Source organism: Symphalangus syndactylus, chromosome 15 (assembly GCF_028878055.3).
Source record: "Symphalangus syndactylus isolate Jambi chromosome 15, NHGRI_mSymSyn1-v2.1_pri, whole genome shotgun sequence".
In the NCBI taxonomy this organism is placed as follows: Eukaryota; Metazoa; Chordata; class Mammalia; order Primates; family Hylobatidae; genus Symphalangus; species Symphalangus syndactylus.
Window position 1 is genome coordinate 93,521,542 of NC_072437.2, and position 15,480 is coordinate 93,537,021.

Sequence of the window (15,480 nt, forward strand, 5' to 3'; positions counted from 1 at the left end):
ATTATAGGTGTAACTCATTGATTTTAGTTACAAGTTTTTAATTTTCTTTTAAAGTTTCTATCCCCAAAACTATTGCCCTTGAAAGTATCAAATTACTATAAAATATGAAACCTTAAATACTTCGACACTTATGTAAACTAGGGTAACATTTTTATTACGTATGGGAAAGTATATATCTAAATATATTTTTGACCAAATATATTTGTCAAAATTTTTAGGCCAGTTTATTTTGGCCTAACATTTGAGCAAAGTTGAGTGGATATTAAGAGTGGGTTTCCTCAAATTATGAGGAACAAAGGCATAATGCCTGGCACAAAGGAGACGCTGAGTGAATCACATTGCTTTTTAAAAATTTGTTTTGATCACTTAAGAAAAAATAAGTCATGTTTTTGGTATATGTCTCAATGTAAGAAAATTTTATACAAATAGTTGAATTTAATCACAGCTAATTAGGTTTAAAAGGCATTAAAATATGTGGCATGTATTTCTATCAAATTGTATACACACCCATTTTATTCTTTAATTTAAGGAATCAAGGATTTATAGATACAATTTCGTTATGCACATTGAACTTATGAACAATAGCTACATTTCTAAGTATCTTTTGTGAAGTTAGTTGTTTTAATGATACTACAGATATGGCACTTGGGCTTCATTGTCTTTGAGAATCCCTCCAGTTATGCATATTTTTATTTGTAAATAGGGATTTTTCTCTGGCAACAGCTTTTATTATTCTCTCAGAGGTTCACAGCCTTCCAAAATTTAAGAACCACTGTTTTTTTTGTTTTTTGTTTTTGAGACGGAGTTTTGCTCTTGTTGCCCACGCTGGAGTGCAGTGGCACGATCTCTGCTCACTGCAACCACCACCTCCTGGAGAACCACTGATTTAACACAACTTAAGACTAATTTCCAGAGTGTCATACAGTAAGAATACTTTTAAGTAACACATAGCCTAAAGATACATTTTTCTACTAGCTCTTGCTTAGGCAGAGGATTTTTTTGACTAGATCTCTGGAAACGAAGTTATGAATGTGCATAATATATGAAATAATAGTTTATACTTTAATTTTTGTGCCATGAAAAGTGATTTTTTTTTTTTTTTTTTTTTTTTTTTGAGACAGAGTCTCTCTCTGTCCCCCAGGCTGGAGTGCAGTGGCTCACTCCAAGCTCGGCCTGCCGGGTTTACGCCATTCTCCTGCCTCAGCCTCCCGAGTAGCTGGGACTACAGGCGCCCGCCACTGCACCTGGCTAATTTTTTTTTGTATTTTTAGTAGAGACAGGGTTTCACCTTGGTAGCCAGGATGGTCTCAATCTCCTGACTTCGTGATCTGCCCGCCTCGGCCTCCCAAAGTGCTGGGATTACAGGCGGGAGCAACCGCGCCCGGCCGAAAAGTAATTTTGTCATGAGAACTAATTGCTGAATGTCCTTTTTCATCAGAATTTTCCCGAGTATTTTTAATAGTAGACATAGTTAACTAAGTCTTCGTGTACTTTAGGTTTAATTACCTCAGTGTTAACAAATTTACAGCGCCGTAGTGTGTTTGAAAGTGACTGTAAGTGCAGCAGGAGCAGCACACATTTTTGCGTGGTGTTCTTGTGTATCATTTGGTGGTTTAGTGCACAGTTGTGTCTCAGGAATTGAGCATCTCTCCTTCTGCTTAATTATTATGTGTGGGCCCTTGGGAGGGGCAGAGATGAGTTCTTATATTTGCAAATGTCATCATTAATTTATAAATGAGAAAATGAGTCACAGTGATTTTCAGCATTTGTCAGTATTCATTCCTTCAAGATGAAAATAGTGCAGGGTTTTTTTTTTTTAATCATTAGATATGTTTTCTTGTAAATTATTATTACTTTAGAGAGAGAGTCTCACTCTGTCGTCCATCCTGGAATGCAGTGGCACCACCGTAGCTCACTGCAGCCTCCAGCTCCGGCTCAAGCAATTCTCCCACCTCAAACTCCTGAGTAGCTGGGACTACAGACACATGCCAATTAAAAAAATTCTTTTTAAATTTTTTTGTAGAGACGAGTTTTCACTATGTTTTCCAGGCTGGTCTCAGACTAGCCTCAAGTGATCCTTTCTCCTCAGTCTTTCAAAGTGCTAGAATTATAGGGGTGAGCCACCCCACTCAGTCTTTGTTGCATATTATTAAGGCAAACTCATATGATTGATATGGGGAGAATCATCTAATTATTATACCAAAATTAGCATTATTAAATAATTGTATTCATTTATTACCAAGTGTATTTATTGTAAGCTTTTGAGAAAATAAATCTAAAGAAAATTATGTTCTTACATCCAGTTTTTTAAAAATACTGAACAGTCATTTCTTATATATTCCTGAGGTTATGGTGCCAAATTGGTGGGTAAAATTGGCTAATACCCTTTTTTTAAATAAACATTTTTAGCTTGAGAAATATGTGAGGGAAAAAGGGAAGGGAAAGAAAAAGGGGAAATTAATATTTGTCGTTCTTGTTCAGAAATATCAAAACTTTTTATGAATGTTGTAGACTAAAAATAGTTACTTACTCTTATAATGTTGAAGGGTTGGGATAAGCAGATCGTTTTCAGTTTTAAAGTTCTGTGCTAAAAAATAAAATTCTGTGATCGATTAGGTCTATGGCATTTCATATCATAGATGAGGAAATGGAGGTTTTATGTATTTAAATTACATAGTAGTTGGATTAGGCAATAACATGATATTGGTTATTGATCTAAGTGGAACCTTTGGGATTTACATAGTCGAGCCTTGCGCCAGTCTAGAGGTGGCATTTCTGACAGATTGTCATCTAATCTCTGCTTGGTCACTTACAGAAATATAAAGAATTCATTAACTAACCAAGGCAGCCAGCCCAGGGTACATTTTAACAATTTGAATATAAAAGAAAACTCAGTCTTCTGCTAAACCAAAGTCTTGTCTATCTTCCATCCACTTGTCCTAGTCCTCTCCTTTTTTGCTGAATGGGAAAAAAAATTTCCTATATGATAGTTCTTTTAGTTATTTTATTCTTCAGACTAGTTCTGTGTGTGTCTATATAACTGATTTATTTGTAAGACAGACAAGATGGCATCACGCAACTGGGGAGAAGTATTATTCAATTCAACGAATTGTATAGGTCCAAAATTGTGAACTCTTATAAGTCGTAAGGAATGGAACACTAGTGTGGGTAAAATTAAATCCACAGATATGTCTACCTAGCTATGTTACTACTATGATATCCAGCTAAGGAGTGTACCATTGGGAAAATAGGAAACTCTTTGGAAACTCTTCTTTTTTTGGGGAAACAGGATGAATCTATGGTCTTGAAGATGGTGAAAATCTAAGCTCAGACTTTAAATTTCATTGTGTGTTTTAGGGCTCTACATTAAGTCTTTCAAGGCACAAAAACTCCATAAGCTATTGCTTTAGATTATTTTGTGTTTACTAAGTGATATAATTATTAAAAATAAAAATTATAACCATGTTTATGTAGTTCTTAAATATCACCAGTTTTAATAAACATAACAGATTTTCCTTGTAATTGTTTCTCAGAAGTCTACTTTTAAATGGATTCTGTGGGATAGTCAAATAATTATAGCTCAAATTAATTTGATATTTCTGTCTAAATTGAATTCTTCAGATTAGTTTTGTACTTAATATCAATAATGGTAGTTTGGCATTAAAGTAGCCTTTTAATTGTTTTAAATATTAATTAGATTTCCTAAACATCTCACAAATTGCTTAAGAAGAAGGGACCATGCCATTTCTCATCTAGTACAAATTTAGGTATAAATGGTGCTTAATAAATGCTTGCTCAATAGATAAGGCTTAATTTTTGCTTGGAAAATAATTTTGTAATTGTTAGGTATCTCTTAAGTACAGTGAATTTTAATTAATAAACATCTTTGAAGAACTTCTAAAAACTGCAAATGTTCAAGAATATTCAGGTGAATAGTCAAATGAGGAACAGAAATGTGCCTGTTGAAAAAGTTTAACAGCATCAAAACTAGACACTGTGTGTTTTGAGATGCTGAAGCACTCTTATAACCAATTAAAGTATTTGTATTTTTAAATTGCATGTTTCCATTCTTTGTAACTACTTTGTTTTTCAGGTATATTCAGCAGATTCATTCAAATCTTTCCAAGTTATTTAGTTTGGAGATTGCTTTCTACATTAAAAAACAAGTAAATTAACAACTATTTTATGATTAAGATGAGGGATCTCAAGGTTTTTGTGAAGTGGACCTTTTAATTGCCCTGTAATGAGGAGCTTATCCTAGAAAGAAGCTCCTCTGTGTATGCATATGTAAGGACACAGATTGTGATGCCCCGGGAAATTTACTAACAGTAGAACTGTAGAATCATAACAGGGTTGGGAGTGCCTGCTGGCTATATTCCCTTCTCAGTTGGGAATTTCAGGAAACTGAGGCGAGACGTTTATGGCGCAGAGAGGGATGTGGCTGCTGCAGCTGGCTTGGAGACCTGTCAGGTAAGGCTTAAATAGCTACCAGTAGATAATATTCTACTGGTTGTGGAATCCCTGGTTAATGGGTCCTGATAGGTATAAGAGTTCCTCTTGTGAACTTCCTGTTTAAATCTCATTGAATTGGCTATTTTGTCCCATAATTAGGGGGTAGGGGCTGGATGGGAGTGGGTAAGGATTCCCTTTAAGAGTTACCAATCCAGTGATCTACAGCTGCAGCAAAGTCTCTTGCTGCTCTTGGACTGCTTTTAGTGTATTATGACTTGATTGCCTTTAGAACATGGTACCGGTTCTACTGAAGCAGCTATGTGATTTTCAGCATACCGCTTGGTTTCTGTGTTTTAGAGTCTTCAGTTCTATAAGAAGGTAATAGTAGATGATTTTAAGTCTTTCTAATCTAAAATTCTGTGTTTTTGAGACATGGGCATCTGTAGAAGCATAGAGGACAGTAAAGAGACAGAAATGAAGACAGTGGTGCGAAGTAATAAAAAGGGAAGGATAACATTTGTACTAGACTTAAGAAAGATTTTAGAAGGCATACGGACTTCTTGACATATTCTGTGTAAATAGAAAATCTTCCCATGGCTCCCTTTGTTTCATAGGTGGAGATGAGGGAAGTTTTGTTTCAGCAAATGTAAGCTTAGAGTCTGGGGTGAATCAGAGTGTTGTATTGGTTCTGGATGAACTGAGAAGCAGAGAGAACAGGTGTAAATAAATGCCCAAGAATATTTCTGATCTGTTTCATAGCTGAACGTGGAGAGTTAGATGTTGATCTTCCTCCCACCTCCTTCTTTAGTCAAGTAGGTTGAGAGCACCAGAGATCGTTTTTTCTTTAACCTTTTAGCTCAGTGATATCCAGAGCAATATGCCTACTCAGTGGAGAAGATAGTATTTGTGTGAATAAATTTACTGTTCTGTGTGTTACATGTCTAGTTAGGAGTGGTCCTCTAATTCTATAGCAATGAATCAGATGGTTGTAGCCCCTTCTATTTCTTGAATTATCCTTTGATTCTTCTCAGCTTGACCATGAAATTCATCTTTTTCTTATTCTTACTGCCTTTCAGATGTAGTTACTCTAGAGTAGGGCAAGTAGGTAGGGTCTTACTGAAAGGAGAGGAATTATAGATGTGGCCTTTTTCAACCCCGCAATGCACATAGGCATGTAAATCCTACTCATAAATGCCTGCAACAACCTAGATGTGGATTGCATATTTATTATGGTAATAATGTTTAGTTCTAAATTTTTCAGTCACGAATCTCTTACATATTGATATGTCTGAAATAAGATGTTTTCTTATGATTTCATAAGCACTTTTCTATATTTTACATGTTGTCTAGATTTTAGCATGGTATTCCTATACATAGTAACTAATAACTAGTAGTCATTTGGTGGGGGTACCTTTGAGAAAACAGTAAAATTAACATCAGTAAACAATAAATTAACATTAAGATTAAATATATTAACATCCTATTGATGTTAATTGGTATTGATGTAAAGGGTGTCAGTGTATTCACCAGCTGCTGTCTCAGCCATAGTTAATGTAGGTCATAATCTTATTGCTCACTGTGTGTGAGGTGGTGTAAGTTAAACTGCCCAAATGGGTCCAAAATGTAATGACATGGCTTCGTATGACAAAAAAAAATTTCTTGCTTTTGTAACACTCCAAGGCAGGTGTTCAGGTTGGCTAGGATGCTCTTCACATATCTTATAAGGGACACAGGTCAAGAGCTTCTCAGCATCTCTCAAGTGAGCTAGAAAGGAAGGGGAAGAGCATGAAGGAGCAAGAATGGGAAGATGGGATGACCCAACCCTGGAAGTTTCTCCTATGATGACTTTTGACTAAAATCTGGACTTAAATGATTTTAAGCAGCTTGGCTACATTTCCCAGACTCCTTTAGAAGCAAAAGTTTTAACAGTTGATCCTGGTTATCTCATGAATATACATTTGAGATATTTTCTCATTTGCATCTTTTGTAATGACTTTAAAAATATCACCAAAGCAGCTGCAATAACTGATTTATCTAGCGTCAGGGGAAATGAATCTTTCCAGCATACTTGAATTTTTTGGATATCAGAAGTTTACAGTTTTAATTGTCAGAACTTTATATTTTCAGAAATTTTTCCATGGTACTCTCTGGCTTAAAACAAAATATAATCTTATTTATTGATGACTCTCGTTCAACTATATGTGCCTCAGTAATTGTATTGAACCAGAATACACTGATACCCTTTACATATCCAAGTTTGTAGAGGAGTTTATTTCAAGTTATGTAATCACTTAGATTTGTTATTCTTTCCACTGATCTTCTGCTCCAATGAATTAATTATAACTTTTTGACGGTAAGGTCTTTCTCTTGCTTCTGAATCTCTTAAAGTGCCTGAAAGTAGTGCCTTGAATGGCCATAATCTGGCAAGCTTGCTTTGATCATTTTTTTGTTTGTTTTTATTGGCTTTTTTATTGGTAACTCTGTTGTGCTGTTTATGACAGTGATTCTCAAATTTCAGTCTACCAGAATCACCTAGAGGATGGTTAAACCCCTGCATTTGCGTGGTTCCATCCCCAGAGTTTCTGATTTAGTAGCTCTGGGTGAACCAGGGAAGATTTGCTTTTCTAATGTGTTCCCAGGTGTTGCTGATGCTGCTGCTTGTCCTGGGACTTCATTTTGAGAATGACTGCTCGATTTAGAACTTTTGTTGTTCTTATCTCCTCTTTCCTCTTAATCTCCCTTTCTCATCCTCCTCCTAATCTGCTGAGAGCTAAGAACACAAATATATCTTTTAGTACCTTTTTTTTTTTAATGAGAAAAAGGCTTTGAGTCAAGGACTTGAATTGTTTCCTGTGAATAAGGTACATGAGCTTTACATTATCCTTTGGCTGAGGCTAGTATCACTTCATTTCTGGTTAATGTCTGTGTTCTGAATTACTAGAGTTATTGTTGAATTCATGAATATAGTAGGAGTTGCCGATGCTTAGTCATGAATAAATCTGGGAAACAGGGATTCCTTCCACCTTGGTAATGTTAGTGAGACAAAATATAAATTAGTTACTATAACTTTTAGTTTTTCAAGATACTTAGGAAATGAGTAGCATAAGTACTGTGGCTGTTTAAAATATAAAACCCTCAAGCAGAGTCCCATGGATGGAAAAAAAAAAACAACAACCCTGTGGTTCTGGAACTAGTAATCAGATATCTTTTATTTACATGTTACACTTTAATATGTATGTTTTAAAATGGTTACAAAAACATCAACTAACTTGTTCACATGAGAACATGTCCTGGCAAAAAAAGAAAGAGAAAATAAGAGAAAACAACTAAATTGTTGTTAATGTTAGATAAATAAGAGGCGCTTATTGATTCAACCACAGTTTTCTTGAGATCAACTTTAATTTTTGTTTGTACTTCGGTGGTAGCTTTTTTCATTGGAAAGAAATCCAAAATTAAAATTACATTGTTAACTAAATCTTACTTTTTTGTGTGAATTTTTGTAATTAATTTTCATAAGACACTCTTGTCTTAGAGTTTCTTGTTTGTAAACAAAACAACACAATTTATCACTATGAATGAAGGACACCATTTACTCAAACATTCACTACCACTCAAGAAGAAAAAAATGGTTCTTTTGAACCAAAAAAGTTATATTTAGTAGCTAACACCTTTCTTCCCTGTGTTTTGATGCTTCGTTTAAATAAGTGTTATTATTTAAAAGATTGCCACCATTGTAGAGTCTAGGGAGATCCCATCATTTTAGATCATTTGGCCAAGTTTGGGGACAAGCGGGTAGGTTACTGTTTTGTTTCTTCAAACATTATAGAGACCAAAGTAAGTAACCTACTATTACAGGCCAATGGGTAAGGTTCCTACTAGTATAGTTAAAACCCTGATGCTGGTTTTTTTAAAATATGTTGAATTATTCATGTTTTTGGGATTTAGGCACTGCACTTTATACAGTCAATATTCTAATGATATTTGTTGAATTAATTAATGACAGTTCATCTAGAAATGACACCATTAATACAGGCAAGACTGAAGTTACGTCAAAGGGAAGATTACTACGTGTAGACCAGGAAAACAAAGTAGTTGTGCAGGCTGTGATCTCCATCAAATATTGAGGACTGTGTGCTTGATAAAGCTCAGGTTAAATTCATCATATAAATTGACATTATGTGCCTGAGTTTGGTCAATAAGATTAAATACGTTTTATGAGGAAGCTTTAAGGTACTTAATTATTTTAGTAATGCTTACAGTATTTCTAATACCAGATAGTCTAAGTATCTATCATAGATAGATATTCAGCCAAAATGAAGTAGAATTATATAAATTAGTTGATGAAATTCTGTAGTTATTAAGGGGAAAATCAGAGATGGAAATTAAGTTGCAATTATTTGGGTTAGATCCACATGGCCTCTATTAAAGGTGATTTACATATAAAAATAAGTCTAGGCAACACAGCTTGACCTGGTCTCTCAAAACAAATAAACAAACAACAACCATAGGCAGGTATGGTGGCACACACGTGTAGTCCCAGCTACTTGGGAGCTTGAGGCGGGAGGATTGCTTGAGCTCAGGAGTTCAAGGCTGGAGTGAGCTATGATCACACAATTGATCTCCAGCCTGGGCAGCACGGTGAGACCCTGTCTCTGAAAATGAAAATAAATAAGTTAATTAATTAAAACTTTTTAGAGTGCTTCAAAATTTGTCATTTTATTGCATAATATAAAGAGAGGATTTTGTACTTTTAATCAGTTCATGGTGTTATAATTGAAATGTCACTGTTACACAGTCATAAGGTAAACATTTCACACTTTTCCTTTATATTTACCCAAAAGTGAAAATCAGTTCTTGTTTACTTCTCAAAAAAATGAAAAAGAATACTTTATTTGTAATATCTTTGTAGTCTCATTCACAGAATTCCTGGTTCCCCCCGCCCACCTGGAGGCTGTAAAAATGAGGATAAGGGGTTAGAAATTTCCAAGACGTGACTGTTGTTAAGACAGACATTGAAGGACAGCAAAATAAGAGTAGAATTAGGTATCATAAAGAGCATAGTCTTTGAATCGAAGGTTCAGTTTACCACGAATCTAGATGTTGGATACTTCAAGAATAGAAAATTGTTCTATCACATCTTAAAAAACTGTTGTTTTAATGGTAGCTATTGATTTGACCCACTTTAAGTGGGATATGTTATATTTGCATATAGAAGATGAAGCTCTAGTAGCTTCAGCATAAAAAAAAAAAAATTCTTTGAAATGTATACTCACTTTGGCAGCACATACACTAAAATTAGAACAGTACAGAGAAAACTAGCATGGTCCCTGTGCAAAGATGACATCCAAATTCATGAAGTGTTCTGCATTATAATATATTTTTAAAAATTTATAAAGATTAAAAAATAAAAATTTATGAAATACTGTACTGAGAATTTAATTTCCATTGGCATAAAAACAAATGATATGCACAAAATTACATATATATATGCATTAGGAGTCACATTAAGTATTTAGATAAGGGATCTGTTAATTTGAGTTCAAGGATGAGCAACCCTTATTCAAAAACATTTTTTTTTTTAAAGACTCCCTTTTATTATGTTAGGCTAAAATTGTAACCTGTTGATAGAAAATAACTGATTTATGGGGAAATCAGCCCTCTGTGAAAATAATGATTTGTGAGTGTACATATTCCTCATCAATTTTACAGAACAAGTTTTTAGGTTAGATTCACTGTAAAACTTATCTGAATTTACAGATTAGAATACTATTATCTTTTTTTTTTCTTGAGTAGCTTAATAGATATCCAGCATGCAGATTGTTAAACTAGAGTATGAAAATTTTAAATCAGTAATTCTGAAAGGCAAATGTATTGGTAAAATCATGGGTAGTAACTTCGGGTGGTTGCTTTTAGTAATTGTTTAAAAAGTGGAAAAAAAATTATGTTAAAAACCTCATATAGAGGAGAAGGGATTTTTATGATTTGCTCAAGTGCATTTTTTCCTAATATTTGGAAATTATGACACTTTTTTTTTTTTTTTTTGAGGCGGAGTCTCACTCTGTTGCCCAGGCTGGAGTGCAGTGGCATGATCTCGGCTCAGTGCAACCTTGGCCTCCTGGGCTCAAGTGATTCTCCTGCCTCAGCCTCCTGAGTAGCTGGGATTACAGGCGTGTACCACCACGCCCGGCTAATTTTTGTATTTTTAGTAGAGATGGGGTTTCACCATGTTGGCCAGGCTGGTCTCAGACTCCTGACCCCGAGTGATCTGCCTGCCTCGGCCTCCCAAAGTGTTGGGATTACAGGCATGAGCCACCATGACCGGCCTGGAAATTTATGACATTCTTATTAGAATTGTGGCTTATTTTGTTTGGAGGAAAAGTATATTGTGTAGCTGTGTGCATTTTTTTATGTTGCAAATTAATTTTGTGTTTGAACATTTATTCCTTGAGGAAGCTTTAGAGGTACCTCAGGATGTCATGAAATCATTGTAGAAATTAAACAGGCTTGTATAGTTTCACTGGCAAATACCAGGTTTATAGTCTTTCTAAAATCTAATCTCCCTGATGTTTTCCCTTTGTATTTCTATAAAAAGAATATAGTTCCATTTATTTCAACAGAAATTCTGTTTTATTGCATTAACATTGATTTCATGTTAATCTTTTAAATATGCGTATCAGCATTTCCCAAGGTGCTTTTAAAATATACATTGCTGACCAGGACCCCTAAACCTACCAATCCAGTTTCTCATCCAGACCTCCATTTTTCTTTTCTTTCAGTTCTATAAATGTCTTTTTTAGAAAGCCCTTCAGGTATTGTGATGTCAATCCTATTTAAGAACCAGTGCCTTAAGAGAGTTGAGGCAGTTAAGAAGCACTAGTGTGGTCTGGTACAGTGAGGGAGAACAGGCTCCCCCTTCCTCTTACTTTCAGTTCCACATGGGTTTTGTTGTTATTATTTTAAGAGGCAGGGTCTTGCTCTCTTTTCCAGGTTGGAGTGCAGTGGAGTGATCATAACTCATTGCGGCCTTGAATTCCTGGGATCAGACAGTCCTCCCACCTTGGCCCCACAAAGTGCTGAGATTACTGGCCTCCATATGATAATAATTAGAAGAAAACATTAATATATTGTTTATTATGAAAAATTAAAATTTTTCATGTTTTGAAGTTTTGGTATGATTATGAAGATAATATCGGTGTGTATGTGAATGTATGATTTCTATATGCTATAAAAATTACAGGTAACAAGGGTTTTAAACTGATTAATTCATTTTCCCATCTTCAGTTTTCTCTGTAGCTACCTAAGCTATGTGAAAATCTGTTAATTGCCTTAGGAGAGTGTGTCCTAACTTGTCTTCATACCTCAGTTCATTTTAGAATTTATTAACTCTTATCCTACATTCTGTTTGCTGAGTTAAGACTTTTCTTGTGTAGGCTTTTATGAAGTTGAGTAAATTGATCATCTTCCTCTTGAGTATTCTTTATTTTTCTTTCTTTTTTGTTTTTAATTTCAAAACCTTCATTTTAAGAAAGATTCTTGAACAGGAAACCTAAGATTTATTTTTGTGCTCTTCATTTTCCATATCTACTTGGCTTTCATATTATATCTATGAACTGTCTTCTATTTTCCTTTTTTACTCTTGCCATCATAGCCTCTTCCAGGCACTATTCAGGCTAATTGGTCTACCCTTGCATTTCTTTTTTGTATAATAACGAAAGTAATCTTACATATAGACCAAATCATGACTAAATGTCATTAGAATAATTTCCAAGCCCCTTACCATGGCCTGCATAATATGTTTTATATACCTATAATCTCACCTGTCATCCTTTCCCTTGTGTACTCCGTTCTGGCCTTTTACTGACATTCACCAAATAATGTAAAGCTCTGTTTGATTCATGTTCTCTGCATTTGTCGTTCCTCCCATTCCTCCCATGGCTGGTTCCTTCTTCTTAGGTCCCTGCTAAACTGTCACTTATAAAAAAAGGCCTTTGACAGTGTAAGGGAAGTTTCCCACCATTATTTTCCATCCTCTTCCCCTGTTTACTTCCTTTAAATAATTGAGGTTCTATTAGAATACTGCCATCTTTCTTTTCTGATTAAATAGACCTAGTCCCTTTAACTCTACTTCATATAGGACCTCACTCTTTTATGAAGTACATCTCCTGTTCTTTAAGAATATGTATTTGAACATGGTCAGCCTTTTCCCCATCTCTGTGCCTTTGCTTGAGCCTTGTGTTGCCTGGAAGACTCTCCTATTTATTGAGATCTTTGCCTACTTTTTATTGATTAGGTCAAATGTCTTTTTCTTGGAAGTCATACCTACTTCTCTAGTCATCATAGTATCTCCCATTTCTTTGCTTTTATAGTGTGTTGAGTATCTCATAATTTTTTAATATTTTTGTCTTTCTCTAATATATATACACACACACACATATACAAACACACACACACACACACACACACACACACACACGTATTTATTTTAGAGATAGGCTGTAGCCTAGGCTGGAAAGCAGTGGCTCGATCGTACCTCACTGCACCCTCAAACTCCTGGGCTCCTGCCTCACCCTGTGGAGTAGCTAGGACTAGAGGCACTCACTACCATGCCCGGCTGATTTTTTAATTTTTTTTTTTTTTATAGAGTTGTGGTTGCTGCAGGCTGGTGAGAGTTGCTCCAGGCTGGTCAAACTCCTGGCCTCAAATGATCCTCCTGCTTCCACCTCCCAAAGTATTGGGATTACATATGTGAACCCCTATGCATGGCCTTCATGTTAGTTTTATACGTATTTATTTCCTCCACTAAAGTTAAATGCTCCTGGGGTATTTTATCCTTTATTGTGATCACATATGGAGAGCTACAGTTAAGTATTAAGACTGAACATTTTTAAGCATTTTAATGAGCTTTATGGTAGACTGTGAACTGTGTGAGTTTAGACCTAGGTTTTATTTCTCGATATCTTCAATTTTTAGAGTCTTGCTCACTGTTTGATCTCATGCTGATTCCAATGAGCTTTCATATATAGGTACAGATCAGAATCACATACGGTGCTTTGAAAATATAAGTTGTTCTCTAGTCCCCCATCTAGGACCTATTAAATAAAAAACACAGATTTGGAGCATCAGCCTTTATCTATGTTTTTTAAAAATTCACAGGAGATTCTAACATATATCCCTTTACATCTAGAGTAAAAAATGTTCAAAGTGCCAGAAAATTTGAAGGAAGGTAAATTTTATCTGATTTGAATGAGGGTGTAAAGGAAAAAACTTTCATGGAAGAGGAACTGAGATGGTTTTTAAAGGAAGGGTAAGATTTTTTTATCTGTTTTAAAAATAGGCAGTTGAGAATCAGTGAAGTTTGTTATTTTTTCTATTTGTTTTAACCAGTTTAGCATAAAGACAAATGTTCTCAGTGAATGTTTAAAAATTAATTCAATCTGAATTAGGTAAAGACTGAACATGTGTAAGGAAAATCTCAGGCATGGTACCAAGCCATAGGCTTAGAGCAGGGTTCTTTTTATTTTTGTAGAGATGGGGTCTCCCTTTGTTGCCCAGCCTGGTCTTGAACTCCTGGACTCAAGCGATCCTCCTGCCTTGGCTTCCCAAAGTGTTTTGTTTTGTTTGTCTTTCTTAAAAGCAAACAATACCTTGGTATCAGTGCATATTGGTTAAATATCAGCTCTCTAAAAGTGATGATTTTGCATGTCTATTTAAATATTGAGATCATATGGATTCTTTTGTTTTACAGATGTCTATCTTACTTAGGCTCTTAGTCCCTGCTTTTGTTATGTGGAGTTCGTTTTTGTTTTATCTTTTCAAATATTTATATCCAAAGAGTAGAATTTTGTTTTAAAATTAGCATTGTTAGGCAAGTGAAAACATTAGATTGGGCTGGAACATGGAAAAATTAATGGAAAATGGTCTAGAGGTAGACAGATTTTTTTTTTTACATGTTAAGTACCTGATGCTCCTCTTTTAAAATCTTTTTAACAGTTTTATTTGCCATCAGCTTCACAGAGTTTGGCACATTGTTTCTTGAGGGTTGTCAGAATGTGGGGAGAAGAGACTAGTAGATAATAAGACTGGAAAGATGGGTTGGAACTTAACTATATCACAGGAACTCAGAAATGAGCAGGCAGCCAAACCTTAAGACTTAATTATCATTTCTGCCCCTAGAGAACCTGTGAACTGGGAGCACCAAAACTTAATTAGAGCTTAGAACATTAGTTTTCATACATTTTTAAAAAATAGCAGCAGTACTCTTGTGAAGTCCTGTGTGAACCCCCAACCCTAAAGTTACATAATGCAGATAAAGCTGGAATTTACAGGTTCGGGTTTATTACATTAACTCATAAAGTTATTCAGTGAGAATAACAAAGCTATGTAGTATTTCATGGAATATAATAGCTTGAAATTGGTGGGTGAAGAATAATAATTAACTTTGTATCCCTCAAGTCTCCTTTTTTATTTTTTTAATCATATAGTAACATGAAAATCATGAATTCCATGGGTAAGTTGTGTACTCATGTGTTGAAGTTTCTCTGAGTACATGTGCATTTAAACAAAGATTATTGCAGAGTCACTACCTTCCTAATAAAAAAAAATCTGTATATATGCACAATGGTGATGAGAGAGGCTTTACCTTGAGGTCTGCATGAAAATATCCTAAGCCAACACAAACTAAGTATATTAGTGTTGGTATGTTAAAACATGAATGCATATTAATTTAACCTGCATTTGTGTGTTTTTATTTTTTTAATAAATAGTGGAAAAGCAGATAAAAAGAAATTCAAATCAGGCATTTACAAAACCCCAAGGCACTGGTAGAAGCCTAAGGTGTAGTTAAAACTGTTTTAAAACCACTGCCATAGGTGGCCTGTTTCTCAGTAGGAGGGAATTTACCAGTACATGGGTTAAGGAGGCTGGGAAGGCTGCAGCGCTTTTCTTAGCTGAGATTCCTCATTTGAACCAAAGAATACAGAAAAGTGATATAAGCGATTATTTTGTCATTCTCCAAAGGGTAATGTCTAT

The 15,480-nt window shown here is 35.0% G+C and overlaps 1 protein-coding gene and 1 non-coding gene across 7 annotated transcripts in view; both read left to right on the forward strand.

Annotated features, from left to right (window-relative positions):
• The window catches only part of PAN3 (poly(A) specific ribonuclease subunit PAN3), a 163,955-nt gene that overhangs the window by 90,666 nt on the left and 57,809 nt on the right, over positions 1 to 15,480 (forward strand). The window lies entirely within an intron of this gene.
• Positions 9,718 to 9,824, forward strand: LOC129464240 (U6 spliceosomal RNA). Its single transcript, XR_008651481.1, has one exon. It is a non-coding gene; the product is annotated as a U6 spliceosomal RNA (small nuclear RNA).